General features: G+C 34.0%; 1 long non-coding RNA gene across 1 annotated transcript; it reads left to right on the top strand.

Moving 5' to 3' along the window:
- Positions 1 to 6,563: 6,563 nt before the first annotated feature.
- Positions 6,564 to 20,585, top strand: LOC121033351 (uncharacterized). The gene is made up of 2 exons (XR_005791849.1): positions 6,564 to 6,768; positions 20,325 to 20,585. It is a non-coding gene; the product is annotated as an uncharacterized LOC121033351 (long non-coding RNA).
- Positions 20,586 to 22,500: the final 1,915 nt, after the last annotated feature.

The following is a 22,500-nucleotide window of genomic DNA, read 5'->3' as shown; positions in this document are numbered from 1 at the left end:
ACTCTTTGATGACAAAGTTGTGATGTGTATGGTTTAAAGAGAAAACATAATGTTAGAAGTTACTATGCACCAAGAAATTTTACTGTGATTTTCCTAAAAAATATTTAACCTATGTTCTGACCTTATTGTCAAAAAGCATTTATTAAAAACCTAACTGGACAAAGTTTTGGGTAAAGACATGTCTGAAAAAAACAACTGTGTAGACAAGTATCTATCCATGGTTTTATTAGGTGAAGGCATATGAAATTTACAGTTTCTGTGGGTCAAAAATAGTTGCCTACCAATGATTTTGGATAGCTCAACCTAATTATAATTAAAAACTAAATATATGTAATACTATGAATTATGTAAGAGAAGTCCTCTTTCTAGCCCACCTTTATAGATGTATTAACTTCATTTTATATGAGCTTTTCATACTACTATTTGGTAGAACCAAGGATTTTCTTAAGTCCTAAAGAATCTACAGAGATCTAAAATATCTGCTTATCCTTCTTCCATGCTTTTCTTCCTGTATGAATGAAATATGACTATATAATTATATGGGAAATTGAAAGTTATAATTAATAGGGGGTTTGAAGAATTTGTGATTTTAGGCTAAATCTTCCTCCCCTTTTTCTCCAAATAACAAAGTCCCTCTCATAAAGTCTCATTTAGTATGGTAAATGCTGCTCCTAATGTCACAATGAACAATATGAAATATCTGGAAAGGCTCATGAAACATACTGTACTCCTAAGGAAACAAGGTGTTCCGTTGAATTTGAGAGGCAGCATGACACATATTGCAGATTATATTCAGACCAGACATATTGTCAAAGTGAATCAAGATCCATTATCCTTGTAAACTATATGATGCCAAATAACTTGATGCAATCTGACATTGGCAACAGCAAGCCTTATCTCCATTCAGTCCAGAAATCTCCCTTGCACTTCCATTCCCCCAAATAATTGCTTTCTTCACAATTCAAATAAATAGGAATACAACAAATTCTATTACTGAGTAATCAGAAAGGAGATAGGCATGAAAGAAACTAGTCTTGGGTTTTAAAACTAATAAATAGCTCCACTGTAAAATAAGAAATCTTATGTCAGAAATAATAATCTTATGTACATGTATAGGAGTACATTGTACATTGTTTTATAACTTCATTTAATATTTGTTATCAAACATTAATTTAGTAATAATCATTTAATAGGATGAGATAATAACATTTTAAAAAATAATAAAATTACAACTGCAATGCCATTAATGCTTTAATTCTCTACCAGAGCACTTGAGAGTGGAAATTTTCAAGCACTGTTTACCTAGGAAAACTTCATCATTCTCTTTGAAATCTGTATTTCTTTAACCAAAACATGTTCTATTTAATTAGATCAATTACACCCAAGTGTTCACTTTATTTGAAACATGGACATGCATTCACAGTAATAGATCAGTGTATAATGATGAAGATGAAATTTTTGCTGACATGATGTTTTCATAGGATAAAACAAGTGAGTCAGTCAGGACTATATTCTAAATTTGATCTTATAACTAAAAATGGACCTGAAAACAGCATTGTAGAATGTCACAGAGAACTTTTTGTATTTATTAGTTCTACTAGAATTTGCTCTCCCACAATAATAAATTCAACTAAAATATATAAACTCAACTTTAAAATAAAGTTCTGGTAAAGTTAGAAATCGTATTAGTCTGCCAGATAGTTTCATAGTAGGATTTATACAAATACCTTCCCCTACTACACAATTTAGGTCAAAATTGAGTTTAAAAAATAATCTTTGGTAAATTGAGAAGAGGTATGAAAATGCAACCAAACTATTCCATTTGGAAATTTTCTAAAGCTTTGTTGTTTTTGCTTAATCAGTAAGATATGTATCACTGGTTATGCTTCTACTTATTACTTAATTGTGTCAGGATAACTGTATCAAATGAATAACTTTGACCAAGGAGAGTTTTAGGCTTTGTGCTCAGCTTCTAGAAGCTAATTTCAAAACCCTGTCTGATAATAATATTATCCTGTCTGATAATAATGTTTTTTTTATTTTTATTTTTTTTAACGTTTATTTATTTTTGAGACAGAGAGAGACAGAGCATGAACGGGGGAGGGGCAGAGAGAGAGGGAGACACAGAATCGGAGCAGGCTCCAGGCTCTGAGCTATCAGCCCAGAGCACGACGCGGGGCTCGAACTCACGGACCGTGAGATTGTGACCTGAGCTGAAGTCAGACGCTTAACCGACTGAGCCACCCAGGCGCCCCTGATAATAATGTTTTTGTTCACGTGGTGGTCTTTGGCCATGTCTAGTAATCTATGCTAACAATGCAGTGGGGGACCTTGGACCACTCAGTATCAACTCAATGTATGCCATGGTTGGAGACCAAGATCAGCCATGTTGGTGATCAATCACATCTATATGATTAAACCCCAATAAAAGTTCTCACTAAAGACCAGATGATTTTTTTTGGTTAACAATACTCCATGCATACTGCCACACATCATGGCTAGGAGAAATCAGTGCTGTCTGCACTCCTTCACTGGGACAGGTCAGCTGGAAGCTCTATGTTTTGATGTCTCCTGGACCCTGCCCTACAGACTCTTTCCTATACTGATTTTAATCTGTATCTTTTCACTACAATAAGCCTTAACTATGAGTAAAATATTTTTCCTTAGTTCTGCAAGTTTTTCTAGCAAATTATTGACTGTAAAAGTGGGTTTGAGGACCTTGAAGCTTGCAATAGGTGTCAGATATGAGAGTGGTCTTGAGATTCCCATTATTCTGGGAATAATAATTTCCTATTTCTTTTTTAGGGGATTGGGAAAAGCTGTCTAACTTCTATCAATCTCAATTTTCTCATATGTGTAATGAGAATAAAAGTGTTTATCATATAAAATACTGTAACAGTTAAGGCTTTTTAAAATTTTATTTATTTTGAGAAAAAGAGAGAGAGCAAGCATGGGAGGGGCAGAGAGAGAGATAGACAATCTCAAGCAGGCCCCACACTGTCAGCATGGAGCCCATTGCAGGGCTTGAACCCAGAAACCGTGAGATCATGACCTGAGCTGAAATCAAGAGTCCGATGCCTAACCAACTGAGCCACCCAGGCACCCCTTCAATTAAGTTTTTATAAATATGTAAATCTCTTATGAAATAAGTCTGGCATGTGGTATGGATTTAGTAAATGTTAGAAATCTAGCTCTTCTTTCTGACTAAAATAATATAATAATTTATTGGGGGGGCTGGATGACTCAGTTGGTTCAGTGACTGGCTTGATCTCAGTTCAGGTCTTGATCTCACAGTCATGAACACAAGTCCCACATTGGGCTCCAACTGGGTGTGAAGCCACTTAAAATAAAAAACAAATAAACAAAACAAAAATATAGTGATTTATTAAACTTCATCATTAGTTCCCTTTGATTTATACAAAATAACATTATTTTTCTTTTCCTAATATTATTTGGTTGTATTCATTTCATCTAAAGTATTTTCTGTCCATGAAGTTGAAAATCAATGTGTGTGTGTGTGTGTGTGTGTGTACTAAATTATATAGGAATATAACTAAAACACTTTTCTTATTTCAAATATTGTTTCTATAACTTTGGGGTAAGTCTATGCATCTGCATAAAGCCTTCTGCTGATTTTTCTTTTGAAAGGTTTTAAAGTTATGTAAAGAAAAAAATATGTATAACTCTGTGCAGTGCTGAGACCTGCCATGATTGTGCTAGGAGTTATTTACAGAAGATCTATTTCTTCTGTTGGGAATACATAGCACAAGTTTTCCTTATTGTTCTGGACATCTCACCCACTAAACCATTCGTTTTCTCTGAGGACAGAAGTAAATAGCACAATTTGTTCTCAAAGACGACTAGCTGTTTCTGAAATGTGAGGAAGCTCATGGTAAATGGGCAGAATGTTAGAAATAAATAAGAAAAATGGGGCAGCAGAAATAAATCTTTTATGATGCCTTCTCTCATTCATTTATATGGAAGCAGTCTTTTGCCACAGCTACAGGTGACAGGAAACAACAGAGATTGTGAGTTTGAAATATTTCTTAGAAAATAATTTTAGCATCAAAGTAATTTCATCATCAGCTTCAAAAGGCACTTACGTAAACCTTTTTTTAAGGTGCAAACTGAAGAGTCATTTACAGAGAACAATGATTTACTTACTTACCAATCCTGGGAATGTTATTTTGCTATTATTGAATTTAATTTTGATGTCTTTTCTTTTTTTTGAAATAAATAATATGTAATTCAGACATCAGAAATGGATAAAAGAAATATTTTTATTTCTAATAATGTATAATGCTTTTCTCCAACTGAGTATGACCACTTCTAAGGTGTAGCTTTATTAGCTGATAAACAACAAATGGTTTTATCATCAATTTCCCAGGGAAATGCTTTATTTTCACCCCAAGTAATTGGAAAAAGATAAGTTTTTTCTACCTACTGAATGATCAGAAATAAGTCAAACGACAGCTATAACAACATAAGATGGAGAGGCAGAATTAGGATAGATCAGTACTTATTTAAACTAAAGAGATTGTGGCAAATAATATTTTCTAAGCTTAGCCACACTTATAAGTATGCCCTCTAACATGCTTTTGTAACATAAAGCCTAATTCCTCTCCCCTTGAATCTGAGATAGTCTTAGTAACTCGCTTCTAAGTAGATAGAATACAGAAGTGACACTTTATGACTTCTGAGGATAGCTCACAAGAGACAATAGAGCTTCCACATGGTTACCTTTTCTTGTGGGGCTCACCCTTGAGTCTCAGCCACCATACTACATAGAAAGACATGTGGGCTATTCGGTAACCTCGGCTGATAAATAGTTTTCAGGCATGTGAGTAAGACACTGATGATTCCAGCCCTCAGTCTCTGAGCCTCTGATGACAAGTGGAACAAAAATGAGCTGTTCCTAGGGAATCCCATTCAAATTGCAGGTTCTTAAGCAAAATAAATGTCAGATATTACATTTGGAACTTTTTTTTTTTTTTTGGTAATCTATCAATACATAATAGGAACACTGAATTTGAGGGAAAAGTTTTGAAACAAGGTTAGTCATGTGTGTTATTCAAATAGTAAAGGCAATATAGTCAGGGTGGAAATTACGATTATCTTTGTTGATGTTTAGTCATGATCTTTCTGCATATTTGGGCATAACCATTATTAATTCTACAAAACCCCATATAAGTAAATAACATATACACAAGTAATTTGAGATAAAGTAGTCACACATCTTATAATTATTAGGTAACCAGGATTTTAAAATAAACTGAGTTAAATATAGCATAGTCCTAATATCTATAAGTATCTAGAATGGTGTGACAACTAAACTTTTATTCCTTTGTGTTTACTGGAGGATTGCTTTATTTTAAAAACTTATTTTGAAAGAAGTAACACACTTAATTGTTTTGTGTTCTTGAAAAAGTGGAAGATAATTTTTTCTATTCTTAATCATGATTATAGTGTTTATTCTAAAGTGCATATCAGTCCTATTGTTGAAGTAATTTCAAACATTTAATGTCTCATTTATTTTACATAAAATATGTAAACCTTAAAGTTATGATGTGTATAACACATAATGTGACAACTTTTTTAGTCTTTTTAAAAAATATTTATACACAAATAAAAATAATCGCCTCTTTTATTAAGGAAAATAAACTTGATTGTGCCTTTTTATAATCATGACATTTATCCCTTACATAAAATTTAAAGAAATATCTAAGAATAGTATAAGAAGTGAGTCCTAAATGAATGGAGATAAACCTTTTTTTACCCATTAATCCATAGACTATCACCTTTTTGTCACCACTTTTTGGTTCATTTCCTCCTCTTGTGATCTTAATAGGATACAGTTGAACAGCAGGGGCTTTTACTAATCTTGTTCTAGCCTACTGAAACAAGGATGAAGAGAGAAAAGTAGTTTGGTACTCTGTACATGCATATTAAAACTTGTACAAAGTTATGTTTCTCAAGCAAGGAGCCCCGAAAGGGCACAGTCCAATTCAATCCAGAGAACCAAACTAAACCGAACCGAACAGCTTGCCTCTATACTGTATCAAAGCTCTCTATCAAAGCTTGTTGTATTTTCTTTTCCTTCTCAATCCAAGAAGACTCATTTTGTAAGACCTTCTGCTTACAAACGAAAATTTTTCATTACATTTTATTCCACTTCAAACAAAATGAACAACTTCAGAAGATTTTACTTATATAGTCTCTTAAGTTCCTTTGGCAAAAATAATTAATAACATTAACAATATCACTGGCCTCAAATTTAGATAAGACCTTCCAATGAGCACAAAATCATTTGATTTTCCTCTTGAATGTCTTCAGACATTTCAGAAATAAGTGAAAAGAATTATTTTTCTTATTTCAAAGATGGAAAAATGAAATAAATAATTGAAATGAATTCTTGGAGGGCACATTGTGATACAGCAGTAAAATAAAAAGTTTTATTGACAGAGTTGTGTGTTAACAGCTTATTAAGAATGAACTGCTCATTTTCCATCCTAGCTTCCTCCCTGTCTCTCTCTTCCCTCCCTTTTTTCACAGATCTTAAATGAATACCTACTATGTGAATACAGTGGGAATATCAAAATGATCTATCCATGATCTATGATTTCAAACTGATGACTTGGAAGATCAATCTTACAGTAAATTAAGTGTTATACTAACAGGTGTCAGTGAAGTACTATGACACATGTAATAAAAACTGGCTAATTTTACGAGATGCTAGAAGAAGAGAAAGAAGCAAAGAATCAGAGAAGAGTGAGTAGAAGCCATGAAAAGAAGTTGATCCTCATTATTTGCTAAGTCCATATTTGCAAATTTTCCTGCTCACTAAAATTTATCTGTAATCCCAAAATCAATATGATGATTTTGTGGTCACTTAAGAACATGTGCGGAGTGACAAAAAATTAAGATGATTAGCACCCATGTTTCCAGCCAAGGTCAAACTAAGTAATATTCTACCTTCTTGTTGTAACTCTTATACTGAAAACATTTCCTTTTCAAGGTCTATTTAGAGCCACAATTTCTACATTTTTTTGGTGATTTGACTTTTTAAAATGTCCCCTAAGCATAATAGTGAAGCATCTTCTAATGTACCTAAGTGCAAGAAGGCTTTGATGTACTTCTAGTGAAAACATGTATATTGATAAGCTTCATCCAGGGATAATTTATAGTCCTGTGTAAGTATATTAAATAAGGTATCTTTAAACAGAAACACATATAAAACAGGGCTATGTATTGATTAGTTAATGAAAATGTTATGAGCCAAGGCTCACTGGAAACTAACCCTGCATTTCCTCTGAGAACAACTGCTCAGTATTCACTAATTCAGTGTTTGCAAAGACATCATAGAATACAACTACTATGCATAACAAGAATCCACTGTGGAATCCCAAGCAATGATTAGAGAAGAAAAGAAAGGCATTCCCAACAAAGCAAATAATCTCTACAGATCTTTTAAGTATGAAAGAGTGATTTATATTCAAGGGAATTCAAGACACCACTTGGTTATTTTCTGTGGAGCTCACTATTCTGTTAGTCTGGGAAAAATGTCTCTCTTATGTGGATCCTGTAGTTTCTCTTTTCATAGATCTTTTCAAATTATATTATCAGTTATTTCTAGGTCTGATATGTTTAGTCTGATATGACACTCTTATCATGGGGACAATGAGTTAGACAAGGAATCAACATCCCAGGCAAAGAGAGCCAACTAACTACAGGTTCAACATGAGAGAGATAAATGATATTCCATATTCCATAGTAACTTACTGACCCAATCAACTCTTAGTCTCTTGGGAAAATTGAATGTAAGACCCTCAGAGAGGAAGTGACAAAACAGGGACAAAGTAAGAGAATTTAAGAATAAAGAAGTAAAGTCGTGATCGTGGGGAGTCAAGGGAGTAGGGAATAACCACCTTCACTAACATAGTGCAATGTTAGAGTTCTGCTTTGTTTCTTCCAACAGTTGCTTGTCACAAACAAATATTACATTATATACTTACTTGATTTTCTTTTGCTAGAATTAAAATTTTAGACAGGAAATGCATCTATTTTATTCAGTGAAGTATTACCAGTGCCGAGAATGGAGCCTGGCACATAGTTGGAACTCAGAATATATAAACTGAATAAATGCCTTTGAATGTTAGATAATGATAAACTCATATTGAAAATTAGAAGTCATGCCACACTGGAATGAATATAACAATTTGTATTTCAATATTTTCTGTGATTTCTACTTAATATTAGTTCTATGAGTGAACTATATTCATTAATTTCTTTTCTGCCTGTGTCTCCATTTAATGTAAATTATTCTAATGATATTTAAATTGTGACAGATGTGCCCTTAAGGAATGTATTGCCTAAGGATAAAGAATATATTCTAGACATTTTTAAATAAACATATCAACAGATCTGAGGAAATGTTTTATTATATATTTTTTTATTTTTAAAGTTTTTATTTAAATTCTAGTTCGGGGCGCCTGGGTGGCGCAGTCGGTTGAGCGTCCGACTTCAGCCAGGTCACGATCTCGCGGTCCGTGAGTTCGAGCCCCGCGTCGGGCTCTGGGCTGATGGCTCAGAGCCTGGAGCCTGTTTCCGATTCTGTGTCTCCCTCTCTCTCTGCCCCTCCCCCATTCATGCTCTGTCTCTCTCTGTCACAAAAATAAATAAAAACGTTGAAAAAAAATTTTAAATTCTAGTTGGTTAACATACAGTGTAATGATTAGTTTCAGGAATAGAATTTAGTGATTTATCACTTACATACAACACCCAGTGCTCATCATAAGTGCCCTCCTTAATACCTATCACCCACTTAACCCACCTCCCCTCCAGCAACCCCCAGTTTGTTCTCTATAGTTAAGAGTCTGGGGAAAAGTTTTAGTGTAATGTTTATCACAGTGTATGTATTAAAACCTAAAACCTTTCTATCAAAAAAGCATTGGAAAATAGGTATTATTTTATTGTATTGTAGCTTTAAAAAATATCTCTTTTTGGGGGGCCTGGGTGGCTCAGTTGGTTGAGCATCTGACTCTTGATTTCTGCTCAGGTCATGATCTCATGGTTTGTGGGTTGGATTCTCTCTCCCTCTCTCTCTGCCCCTCCCCTGTTCATTCTCTTTCTCTCAAAAGAAATAAATACATATAAAAAAAATCTCTTTTTAAATTTAGTGTTAAGTTATATACATATAAACATTATGTACATAGATATATTCAATATAAATTATATTATATATCATAATAATGTATATTAGGTAGATAGATAGACATAATTTCAGAAATAAACAAAGGCTAAATATCTAAGTCATTCTACTAGTAAAATTTAATATTTCCATTTGATTTAATGATTTGTAGGCTAAAATTTTGAAGATTAGTGATGATTTTTGTTCAATTTTACAAATACAAATATAAATAATTACACAAAATTATAGTAATTTATAGTAGTTAGTCCTTTGCACAAAGATTATGAAATTAAGAAAAATGTATACTAACAACTTATCATATAAATCTATAATTGTGTGTGTTTCTGTGTGAGCCTTTATTGTATAAGGCCAAGAAGCTCCACCACATCATAGTAGTGATGTGGGGAACACAGGAAAAGGAAATGTGGATAGAATTAAATTTCTTTATAATCTGCAGCCTGTTGACAAATACTTGAGACAGGCAGAATATGACACTCCTCTAGGAACTCTTGAATGTCTTAATGTTAATGCTTTGCTAAAAGGAAAAACAACCCTAGCTTGACAACCGCTAGTGCCTCCAGAATCCTGTGTCTTCTTTAAAATATGAAAGTCCTTTTGGAAAGTTCTTTTGTCTTGATCTCCCCCAATTCCAAAACATATAATCAGTCATTCTTCACATCCCCAATGCAGCGCTTCCTGTCCCCCTCTCCTCCACCCAGTCCTTGGGTCCTGCCCCAGTGTTATAATAAGAACACATTTTGTACTGAAAATGTCTCAAAAATTCTCTCTTGGCCAAACCTTAGCACTTCAAACCACATCAGTATTAATCAAGAAAATGAAAGGATATGCACTGAGTCTTCAGAGTTACAATTAAGGACGGGTTGTGTAATTTATGGTCCATCTGTTATTGGTGAAGATTGGCATCAATACACACATACATCAAAAATAAAAAGCTGGGCACCTGGGTGGCCCAATCAGTTAGGCATTCAACTTTTGATTTTGGCTCAAAGGATGATCTTGCAGTTTGTGAGATGGAGCCCCACATTGGGCTCTATGCTATAAGCACAGAACCTGCTTGGGATTCTCTCTCTCCCTCCCTCTCTGCCCCTCCCCTGACTGCACTGTCTCTCTCAAAATAAACTTAAAAAAAAAAAAAAAAAGAATTAAAGGCTATATCTTTCAAAGATATCACAATATTCACAGTACAAGAACTTCTAAAAAGAAACATAGGTGCCATTGTCTACAGTCAAGAAACCATGTCTATTATTTTGCAGCACAGATGAGTGTTTTGTATATTTTTCAGTCTCAACACAGATTTTTTTTTCTCTCACTTTGCAAAATTGAAATGTCCATTGAGGAAATATTTTCTTGAAGGTATATATTTTCCACCAAAGTAATAAGCTCTTCTTTCCTGGTCACGGGAAGTGTGCTAGATGTTCTGGACTCTTCCCTTTAATACTGATTTCCGGTGGGAAGTAATTCTCTTTTTCGCCAGTTATTTATCAATGATTAATAAGTTAAAGGTCCTGAACTCCACTATAGTTGGGCCATTTTAGGTCAGACCAATCATTGTAATCAATTTGAGGAAATATACCTTAACTAAGAGCTGATTCACATCCATGGTTCAAAGAACTTCTCAGGATAGGCTTTACAGCATTTGGCAAGAATGGGGAATCCAGTCCCAAGACTAATATGATAGAAAGCACATATTTTTTTTTCCACAAGGAGCCTTTCATTTTTAAATTTATAATACATTTATTTTATGTGCATGTATGCATGAAATAGTCTCACTTATGACACATATAGAAAGAGAAAAACAATATGGAATAATAATACACATTGCTCAGAACAGAAAATTAAGTTTGATGTATTCGTAATGGGTTCACTATTTAAATCTCCTTTAACAGACAATTCTGCTTTTCCTAGATACTGGATTCCTTTAAAAACCAAGCCAATAAGAAGTTTATTGGGGAAAATGTCACCTATTGCTTTAAAAAATAGTGAGCCAACAGACAAGAGTTCCAGATATATATATATATATATATATATATACATATATATGAAGAAAAACCTTAAATAACAAAAATAATTATTTTATAAATAAATCATTTGAGTTTCAAAATTCAGTTTATGTAGCTAAATCTAAGGAAGATGAGATACCTCCAAGTAATATTTCATGCTTTAGTTTGAATAGTTATACTACCTTATTTTATTGGAACAGTGATTTTGTCGCCTGTAGCACAATGTATTTTGCTTTACTGAGAAAAAAAGTCTACTAGTTACAATAATAAAGTGTGAAACATATTTTTGATTGTGAAACATATTTTTATTTCAGAGATGTCAAGTTATGAAAACACTTAGAATTAAAGACATGTAGTTTCATCAGTTTTAGGGGGAAGCTATGCCAAAATATTATACAAAGAGATAAATGCACTCCCCTACTAATAAAAAAACAAACAAACAAACAAGCAATCCATAACCCATGTCAGAATGTATCTCAGAAAATAGTTTTTTCTGATTAAATTTTCAGAATATTTATATGTAAGCATAAAATATGGATATTGTATTTCAACAGAAAATCAAGATATTTCAAATAAAACTGGTATTAGCTTTATAGGATAATTTTAAAAGAATAATTATTATTTAAATTTTTAAATCTTTAATCTTATTAAATTTCTATCTTTGGTGGTATTGAAAACTAGATGGTAAAGATAATTAAAGATAAAACAGTCAATATCCTGAACAATGATGAGGGACATATTTTAATAGTAGAGTATTGCAACATAAAAGAATCAACATTCAATTAACATTCAGATTCTTAACACAGCTTTAATGAAAATGGAAAGGAAGAAAACAATTCATTCTCCAAATAACATTATTCTATGGATATTGTAGTTCTCTTAATTTCCCCCCCCCCTCCGGAGTTGAGCAATCTCCATGATATGCTCATCAAATCAAACATTAATTTAATTTATTTCAGTGCACGTTATTTGCACAAATTTATTTCTTTTATTTGCTTTCATTTAGGTAGTGATTGTCTAATCAAAATATTTTGTAAAAGGCTGAGAGTCTCTTAATAATCATCATGGAAATAATCAATTATGCCATTTATACCATAAAAAGTACATTATTTCTCAAAAACTGCTTTAAAGCTAGTTAGCACCATACAATGAGACTCATGGAGAATTACTTTAATAATTTTGCTACTAAATGAATGCATCAAAATCAGAAGTTAAATAATACTCACTTTGCTCATTGCAGAAAAGGTACAATAATACAAATCTGTAAGCAAACTGGTATAATTAGATAGGAAGAAAGAGCTGGTAGAAAGGAAATGAGATATCTACACACTTCCTTTCTATGAAATATCTTAAGCTGACTTCAAAAGACTGAAGAAGGGAATGAAAGCAGTGTTAAATAAATATTGGTCCTGTTGATCCCCACTTACTCCCAATTATCCCCTTATCGAATCTTACTTTATTATAGCTATTAATGAAAAACATAAGAATTGACTTTGTTAGTACAACATTGTGTTAACAATTTTTTGTCACCCTCTTCCTTTTAGAAGAAACACCATTACTGATATAGAAAATTTCCAGTTGCAACTTTGGAAACATTTTAAATTTTGACTTGTGCAATTCATTTTTTAACTTGGTTTAAAAGATATTCATAACAAAATTGTGATTTTCTATGGTCAAGAAATGTTCTATAATTGTCTTGAGAACAGATATCAAATATACTAAAAGAATAGCAAAATGTGACCAACCTTTACCTTCCTTTACCTTCTGTAAGTGCCCATAGTAAAGTAAGGACTCTAAGTGCTTACTACTCTTTCCTCCCCTCATATCATGCCTTTTTTTTCTTTAAAAAAATTTTTTTTATTTATTATTGAGGCCAAGTGGTGAATAAGCTAGAAGATCAGAAGGTCCCTGAGGAAGGAGCAGGCACTGGCACATGCAAGTCAACTTCCAGAATGCACATTATCGTTCCTCAGATCCACCACACAGATCCAAAGAGGTCTTTACGCAGTGGTGGAACTTTTAAGTCATGGAGCACTGAGAAGTATAGGGAAGACAATAGAGCATCCTGAATAGGCTTGGCCTATGGAGGAGCAGAAGAATTCCATTCTCTACGGTATCAGAGTTCCTGCAGTGCCTACTTATGCACAGAGAGCAGGCTGTGGGCAAAAGTAGCTGTGCTGGCCTTATGACGCTGTGATGTATTTCTAGCTTACTGTGATCTCAAACACTTGTCCTTGTAATGATAGGAAAATTGACAAGGACTGTTTCCATGGAAAGGCAGAAACCAGGGATGAGTTGGGGCCTGTTGATGACTTGGCATGGGCAATGGTCTCATTGTAGGTAAAGTCTGTAATATTAATAATAGTTTAACATATTTATTAGTTTGGGTTTGCAAACCAGCTGAAAAAATCCAACACCTGGTCTAATATAATATATATGTCATCACTTTGGAAGCAAAAGAAACTTGAAAAAAATCCTTTCAACTTTCTGTGGTGCCCCATTTTCATTTACTTTTTTGAAAATATTTGATTTGCAAGGGATAAAATGCATGAGTTGGGTTTTAGTTTATAGCCTAGAACACAGGGTGAGGGAGTGAGACTTAGACTGGGGTTAAAAGCAAGAAAAGCAAAGTCAAAAGAAAAACGAAAAGCAAAGCAAAGAAAGCAAACCAAAAAGCTTGTCATTTTTTTTTTTGTCACTAGCCCAAGGAAAGTGTGTATAGCTTGTCAATCTAAATTCAAGTGTTGTCTGTCTAACGTAGGTAGATCTCCCCATTCCTACAAGATTCAAACTCAAAAGATTGATAGTTCTCTAGCATCATTGTTGTTATTACTTTAGAAATATACTTCTTGTATGCATTTTTGCATCAGAACTTTTGGGAATAAATCCTGAATAACATTTGAAAGGTGGAGAGAAAAACAAAATTGGAAGTTCCTACAAAGAGAGAAAAGTTCTCCCATCAGGTCCTAAGATTGCATTCTCCCAATATCAGGTTCAGGGTGTTGACCTTTGATACTTTACTATCAAGCTATGGGTATTAGTGGATATCTAGCAAATATTATGAAGTAGATGTTAATCTGCTAGAATTATAAGGAGATATGGACAGCTTCAGAGATATCCTGGTTCAGGGTCACCAATCTTTATTTCTACATTCTCTTATTAGTATTGTTTTCAGGAAACTCTGCATCATCACCAGCAAGATTTATACTGGTTTATGCCTCTATTGCCTTTACAGCTTCTTTTCTGAAAAATAATAGTTTGGCAAAAGTTTCAGAAATACAGCTTGGTCCACCTGGTTTAAAGTGTCCACCAATGAACCAATTATCATTGGTGAAGTTCAGAGTAATAATCAGCCAGACATGGGCAACAGACTGTGTTTTGGTCCGAAATAGCAATGAAAAAAAAATTCAAATGTAACATAGATTAGTTATGCTTGTATACATTCCCTTAATAAGGGTAAGGGATTATGGTAAATTTCATCTTTACATACAGAGAGATACAGAGAAAAAAATTTTGGAAACTATGCCAAGTAAGTGTTATAAATTCTTGACCAAAAGAAGAAATGCAATATTGAGACCGTTTTTCTGTATCTAAAGAATTTCCAGTCCTTCCTATCTTGTCTCAGCTTCATCCAACATTGGAATCTGACAGAGCAGAATGACTATGACCAAGTAGTAAATGATGTGGCACACAGCAAAGGAAATGGAGTGGTTAAAGGGATTGAGGGACTATCGGGGGAAAATAAGGGACAAAAGGGTTCTCAATAGAAATTCCCCTGCCAGTTACAAGAGGTGGTCTTTTGGTAATGCCTAAAGAGATGTGTAATATTTAAGAAAGCTGGATCTGGAAGCAAGCTTCTTGAGTTCAAGTTCCAATTTTGCCACTCATCATCTCTGCCACTTTGGATAACTTAACTTCTTCTGGCTTTGGTTTCCTTACCTGCAAATGGAGCCTCTACTTTGTTTGATCGCTGTGAGCAATAATTGTGGTAAAAGATAAAATGCTTTAAGAACAGTTTCTAGCTTTCTATCAATCAGAGAAGGTTGACTTTTTAACAATTCCAAAATTCCAATGGCTATCAGTAACTTAATAGTTAAAGTTTATTTCTCAATTTTACTTCAATTCGATGCAGATGGAGTAAGTGACTTTGAGAAAGTGGCTCTGTACCTCATAGGACTCACTGACTCAGGGTTCTTCTACTGTGTTGCCTTTCCCACTTCAGTGTCATGAAAATCCACATGCAGACGAGGAAAAAGACTGAGCACAGCACAAGACATTTTTTACAGGTTATCTGGCATTAGCCACTTTAATTCTAGTTAGATTTCATTTGCCAGAACCCAGGAAAAGGTGGCATTAACTTTAAGGGAGGCAGAAAAACCATGTCTTGCTGTGAGTGTTGAAGGAAGAAGAAAACACAATATTGATTCTCACTTACAGGCTCAGCCACACCCATTACCAGTCCTTTACAAATATTATTTTTTTTCTGTTAGAACCAAGGTCCTAAGATCATTCATTTGAATATGACCCATGACCAACTTTTATCATCTGTAGACTATACACGGCCTTAAACTTTCAAATCAAGTCTGGAAATTAAGAACAATTTTGCATGTTCTGGATTTCTTGATCTGACTGTGTAACAGTAAAGGTAAATTGTTATGAATTGTATTGCCCATATCTTATACCTTTATGGGTTGAATGGAGGAAATATACTTAAGATTGTGTGGCAGCTAATAAGGAAAACAAATATTCAGACTTCAGAGAGTGCTAAGTCTGAGTATAAAAATATGGAGATCTTGAATAATGGTAGCAGTGTGTACAGGCAGAAGTAATCTCTACTAAATGAAATATAGAGAAAAAAGAGACCCTATGAAGCCTTGATAATGAGCATCTGTGTATTTATAAACAATTTAATAAAACTCTGCTACTAGTTAGTGCTAAGGATTTTTATTGAGAGCATTCACTGACTTTGACCAAGTAACCGAGAGAAAATATCTTTCACAGATGCACATAAGGGAAGCAAAAATAATATAAAAACAGGGAGGGGGACAAAACATAAGAGACTCTTAAATATGGAGAACAAATAGTTCCAGGGTTACTAGAGGGCTTGTGGGAGAGGGGATGGGCTAAATGGGTAAGGGGCACTAAGGAATCTACTCCTGAAATCATTGTTGCGCTATATGCTAACTAATTTGGATGTAATTTAAAAAATTAAATTAAAAAGTTTTTTTAAAAATTTAAAAAATTTGCATTGAGGGGCGCCATGCTCAGTTAATTGAGCATCTGACTCTTGATTTTGGGTCAGGTCATGATCCCAGTGTCGCTGAGAAATGAGCCTGCTTAGGATTCTCTCTCTCTGTCTCTCTCTCTCCCTCTCTTCTGCTGCCCCTCTCCCCCACTCATGCTCTTTCTCTCTCTCTCAAATAAAAAAAAAAATGCATTGAAATTATAAAGCACAAATATAAGTAATTTTAACAATCCAAAGTGTAGAGAATATTTCAAATAGAGTTTGTTTGGACACACTCTACTGGTATTTATATGGAAAGTCTGTATTTTATATTATTAATAATAAGTATGGCCTCTATGGTATTTATCCTCTCTGCCCTGTCATCTAAAGCCATATTTTTTGCAAGGAGTAGTATTGGCTGATAAAGTGCAAATTCACAGATTTTGCCACATTTTCAAGAATGTAACCTTAATAAGGCTGGATTGGGCAAAAGTCTACTTTAAGTTATTTTCATTTGTTTCTTCTCTTTGGCTATTGTGATATGGATCTGTCTCATTATGTAAGAGTGAACCTATGTAAGACTTGGTTTTAGGCTTGCATACAAGTGAGCAATGTAGGCTGTTTTCCTTGAGTGTCAGTTAAATAAGATTAAGTTATGCTGTTTTAAAAATAATGAAAAAAATACAGAATAGTTTTGTCATTTATGTTCACTCCAGGACCCAAGCTAAAATAGGAATTGTCTCTTAAACACTGTCAATCTTGGGGCACCTGGGTGGTTCAGTCAGTTAAGCGTCTGACTTCTGCTCAGGTCATGATCTCGCAGTTCCTGAGTCCGAGCCCCTTATGGGGCTGTGCTGATAGCTCAGAAACTGGAGCCTGCTTTGATTCTTTGTCTCCCTCTCTCTCTTCCTCTCCCCTGATCACACTCTATCTCTCTCTCTCTCTCAAAAATAAACATTTTAAACAATTAAAAAACAAAACAAAACATTCTCAATCTTGAGAAAAGAAAGGAGACTCTGGCAAGCTATGTGTTGGCCTTTAACATTTCTGCATTGAAGTAATATAGGTCATCCCTGCTTACCTTTTCTTAACGAAAGCAAGTTACATGTCCAAGCTTGATATTAAAGGGTGGATATAATCTTCCTTTAAAATGGTGAAGAAGGGGCACCTAGGTAGTTCAGTCAGCTGAGCATCCGACTTCAGCTTAGGTCATGATCTCACGGTTGGTGGGTTCAAGCCCTGCACTGGGCTCTGTGCTGACAGCTCAGAGCTTGAAGCCTGCTTCAGATTCTGCATCTCCCTCTCTCTGCCCCTCCCCAGCTCGCACTCTGTCTCTCAAAAATAAATAAAAAATGTTAAGCAATAAATAAATAAATAATAAAATGGTGAGGAAAATGATTTTGAACAATATAATCAGGACATCAGCAAGATGGTGAAATTGGAGGGCCCATTTTCATATGTCCCATAGCAACAATAATTTGGCAGCCGCCCAGAGATAAAGGTGGCTTGTGGGATCTTTGGGATTCAAGTAGGAAGTTATGAAGCCCTGATGGAGCCCAAGACTGAGGAGGGCTGTTTTAAGAAAGCAGACCTATGCCCAAGTGGCAAGCTCACTAATGGTGGTTGGAGCTACAGACCCAGAGGCAGCCCTATCTACCTATAGAGTTGGCTATAGTCCCATATGGCCTTGGTCTTACTACCACCACTATCTGTCATGGAACTCAGGAGATGTCATGTCTGTTAGTGCTTTGAGTAATACGCCTGCTGACCTCGGTCATCTCTTGGATCCTGAAGCAACTGTGAGCCAACATGAAGAGCCATTGCCTTAGTGTCTCTCCTTTTATTTCCTTTATTTATTTCTTTATTAATTATTATTATTATTATTAGAGAGAGAGAGAGAGAGAGAGAGCAAGGGAAAGGGGCAGAGGGAGAGAGAGACAGAATCCTAAGCAGGTTCCATGCCCAGCATGGAGCCCCATGCTGGGCTCGATCCCACAACCCTGGTATCATGACCTGAGCTGAAATTAAGGGTGGGATGCACAACAGACTGAGTCACCCAGGTGTCCCCAGTCTCTTTTTAATTGAACCATTTTGTGCAATAGAAAAGTTTTATTGAGCACAAGCTTAATTGACTCAAACATCTTTTCCATGAATTAAATTGGCTTTCCTTGCTCAAATATCTCAGTTTTATCTGTTATAGGATAGAGTGAAGAATCTTCCATATTCCAACTTTGTATATTTCTGTAATTTTTAGAATCCTTTTAATTTTCTTTTATCTTATTTTCCTTTTATTCTCTCTTGCAATTATTTTCTGAGTTCATTTCTTTCTTGTAATACCTTGTCAAATGATACCCATAGCAACTTAGAAGTACTCTTTACATCTTATTTCCCAGCCTCCCCAACTATAGGTCAAAGCTCATTCAAGAATGTCACCTGCCTTCCAAGTTATCACAAGTGATACTTTTTATAAAATGTTTCACCACAAAATAATATAAATTACTACCCTTCCAGCCTCCAATCACAGTTTCTTCATCATCCCATATGAAGCCTAAAGCCAAAGATGTATATGTGTTTATTATGGACCACTCTCTGTACTAATTAGTACACATATATAATAAACTTATACTTTTTTATAATACATAGTCTCCCCCAGACTACATAAAAACAGTTTTTACATAGTCCTACATAAAACTATAATTCTATACATGGCTGGCTTGTATTTTTGTTTATTTATTTGTTTTTCACAGTCATATGTCTCTCAGAGTTCATGAACACCAGGTGGTCAACGACATGGCTTAATATGATCTTAGTCCCAAACCAGAATTCCCAAGCAGATTCAGATGCCAGTGAATTCTGTCAATGTTTCTTGAGGGAATATTTAAACCGGTAGATATAATAAAGAAAAACAAATGCAGTTTGAAAAACAATCACTCACTTTGATCCTGAAACCTTAAAATTAATGTTGGAAATATTTTAATTACATTTTTATATTGAGGTATTAATTTTGACAGAATACTTTAAAAACCTTATGTGAAATATTTTTAGTTTCAAATGCACTTAATTTGTTTCCTCACTACTTATTAAAATGACACTATGGCCCCACATTTCCCTCTCTTGATACTTAGTAGAAAATGTTTACCCTATCTATTTTCATCGTGTCCAGTGACAGAAGAAAAATACTAGTATTAATTAAAACTTAATTTTGTCAGGATTCCTAGAGTTAGGTATCATTATTACCATTCTAGTTGGACAGATGAATAAATCAAAGTACAGAATGTTTCAGTATCTTGTATATGGATAAGGAAGAGAATTCTTTGTCCAGAATTCTGGAGGCAAACTCTTAACTAATCTGTTGCATTGGACTATCTTTTAATATATAATATTAAATACCTATTATTTTTTATAATCATTAGAAAACTAGATAAATATTACTACAGGTGACTATCACACATAGTCAATAGATATTAAATTTTATATCAACTAAATAGTTCAACATTTGACTGTATAACTCAATTCTTGTTTAATAAATGTACATTACACAAGTGGATGAATCAGTGATTACATTCTAAGCCTGAAAATACATTGAGCATGTTTAACATTTTTTAATTTAATAGATAATAAATATCCTTATATGTTGAGAATAACTTTTTTGTCAATATGTTGCTTGTTTGCATTAAAATAAAGGAGCCATTTAAAAAATGAAAAATAGAATTTGTTCTGAGTGAGAAAAATAACTGAAAAATACTATTGTTTTAAAATTAATTTAAAGGTGTTTTGGAATTTCCATAGCTAATAGCTTCAAAATAGTTATATATCCTTTTTTTTGTCTTCTGAGGATTTAATTCTTTAACTAAATTTATTGTCTTGTTTTTTTTTTTTTTTTTTTTACAAGTCTCATCTAGTTATCTGACTAATAATGGCTTTTCTTCAGATTGAGAAGTATCTGTGGGTGGCAACAGCGAATAGGAGGTTGATATGAGGACCTAAAAGACTTGAAGAGACTCTGCTTTGTTTTGAATCATTCATATGTGGTGCCACACTATTCAGAAATTAATGTTATTCCATAAATGAATAATGATTTAAATGTACTCAGTAATTGTAAATGCACAAGCATTTTTCCTGTCATAAAATAATAAAAAAAATGATGTGGTTTTGGCTAGTCTTGGGTTCTTTTTTAAAGTTATTCAAAATAGGTACCGACAAAGAAGCAAAAAACCTATTTCTAATATACAATACATCATGCAGATTAAATGGAAATACTCATATTTTCCAAACCTGATGTCCTGAGATTATTAAAAAGAACATTTTTAATATTAGGGTCTGTAAAAATGTTATTCTCTGGGGAAGACCACTGTTAAATATGATAAAATTGATTATGTTAAATGTAATATGTAATTCATACAATAAATTATTTTAAAGGCGCAAAATTAGTCTTTTCCATTGTTCAATAAAAGACAAAAAGGCAAATGGAAAGTCAAATTACACTTGATTGAGATCAAGTGTAATTTAAGAGAGAAACATGGTGCAGATGCTGTGATATTGACACTTATTTATTTATCAAACATTTATGCAATATCTATTTTTTGCCAGTCCATACAGAGTATTGATAATACAGAAATAAAATCACCATCATCATCGTCATCATCACTGTCATCATCATCTATCATTGAGGAATTTATCAGAGGGTGTGACAAATTTAAAAACATGGTACAACGAGATATGCACCATGATAAAGGTGTATGTAAGCTACCACAAGAGCATACAGGAGCTATGACTAGCCTAAGTTTTGGAGGTAAAGGGGCTATTGGACTATTGTAACTTTGTATGTGCATGTTAATCCATCGAGTCTTCTGATTTATTTAAATATGTCCATCTCTACCACATACGGTTTTTAGGAGACTGTCAGTTACTGTATTGCTTTACCACCTAGGAGTAAGCCAATAATTTAAGAGTGCCAAGAAGCATTCTTCAACTCTAAGGAGATTCAATTTGGGTCTGGGATTGTCAGGCCTATCTGACTCTTCCCTGGCATTGTGATTGAGACACGGGCACTGGGAAAGAATTGACATTACTAAGCCAGGATGATGTAATTGTAGGTTTGCCAGCAGCTGTATTGCCCATGCTAGGAGAAGAATAAACCAAACAGACCAGAGAAGACAAGAGGTTCAGAGGAGGAAGCTTCTGATGACAATTTTAATTCCCTAAATTAATTCATGGAAGTAACCAGGCAGAAGCGAGCTGTGTCAAAAAATTAGAGAGACAAGTTTCTTAAAACTTGAGCTCAGATTCCAGCCGCAATCTGTTTTTTAAAACTAGTTAATGTTTCTACTTATAATTGAAAGTGTCTTATTATTATTACAGATGGGGATAAAAAGATGGAACTTTCTTAGAGATAGAGATATTTAAGCTAAAAAATTGAAGGATGCCGACATGTGTATGCTTGATAACTGAACATAGGTGAACAGTTTGTATAAATTATTAAATAAGAAAGAGTAACGCATATTGAGAATATTATGCATGTTGAGGCATTCTATAAAAGATAGGCAAGGTCTAGTTTTTGAAATAGATTTGATGATATGTTGAGGATTTGAAATTTATGTTGAAATTATTAGAAAGATCTTAAAGGATTTGAGGAGGGGACTTAAATTATGAGAACTGTTTTTTTACAATGATCTCACTGGAGCACTGTAGAGAAAAGCATTAGCGGCAGGAACGCTACTCAGAATTATGTTGTACTTCATACGAGAAATAGCAAAGGCTTAAATGAGAGCATTTGCCAAAATTTTTTAGTAGGTAGAATCTACAGTATTGGTTCTAGCACCAGATGTGAAGAGCGAGAAGACCTTAACTTAATAATGACTAGCAATTTTCTGACATGGGGAATACAGTGGCTGATGGTGTCATTCATTGAGATAAGGGCATCAAGAAGAAAAAATATATATACAGAATAAATAAATTGTATATTCCGAGTGATATACCTATCAGTTTAGCTGAAACGTGTTATTTCAATTATTCTTTTAGCCACCTACCATAGCAATCCCTATGCAGTCCCCATCTAAATATATTTG

The sequence above is a fragment of the Herpailurus yagouaroundi genome, unplaced genomic scaffold (assembly GCF_014898765.1).
Source record: "Herpailurus yagouaroundi ecotype Mexico unplaced genomic scaffold, PumYag 159, whole genome shotgun sequence".
Taxonomy (NCBI): domain Eukaryota; kingdom Metazoa; phylum Chordata; class Mammalia; order Carnivora; family Felidae; genus Herpailurus; species Herpailurus yagouaroundi.
Note: the sequence above shows the minus strand (reverse complement) of the source record. Positions and strands in the feature narration are given on the sequence as shown.